Source organism: Anneissia japonica, unplaced genomic scaffold (genome assembly GCF_011630105.1).
Source record: "Anneissia japonica isolate Jap-2015-1 unplaced genomic scaffold, ASM1163010v1 scaffold287748_len1686314_cov196, whole genome shotgun sequence".
NCBI lineage: Eukaryota > Metazoa > Echinodermata > Crinoidea > Comatulida > Comatulidae > Anneissia > Anneissia japonica.
Window position 1 is genome coordinate 798674 of NW_022727190.1, and position 708 is coordinate 799381.

Genomic DNA, 708 nt, shown 5'->3' on the forward strand with positions numbered 1-708 from the left:
TTACAGGACTCTATGTTATCGGCGAAAGTAAATATGCTAACAAGGATGTTTTAGCCTTAATAGTTTTAGATTAATAACTATCTTTGTGCATATCAAAAATGAACTTTGAACAATTTTTAAAACATTCTTGTTAACTTTATTAAGTTCATCTGCAATATGTATAATCTCGATGATGCAACATTAATCAGTTGCTTATGAGGGGAAAATAATGTTTTATAAAAAAAAAATTAAAAAAAGGAAGAAGGCCCAGACCCAAAAAAATCATATCTTGTGTTGGGACAGCTGAAAATATAGCAAAAGAAGATAACAACATTGACAGAACAGGAAGAAAAAAGCACAAATCAACAGACCCGAGGCGCGATGATTGAGATTGATCGATTTGATTAAGCGTGAAGACATTGATGACAAGCAAATAACATCGACAACTATTAGTTAGTAAGTAAATAAAACAACAATCAATGGTGGCTCCAGAAATATATCCTGTAGTGGTGGTTAAAAGGGGAAATTTTACAGTTTATGATGGTAAAAACTTTATTCATTATGAAACCGGATGCTAAACATTGTAACTGATTGGCTGATGGATTAGATTAGGAGTGTAAAGGCCAACTCAGACAGCGTCGGCCGACGCAGCCCGACGCGATTTGTTGTCGCGTCGGGTCTGTGTGAGTTGAACGCAGACGCGATGGTGTGCGTCGGGGGCAGTCGCGT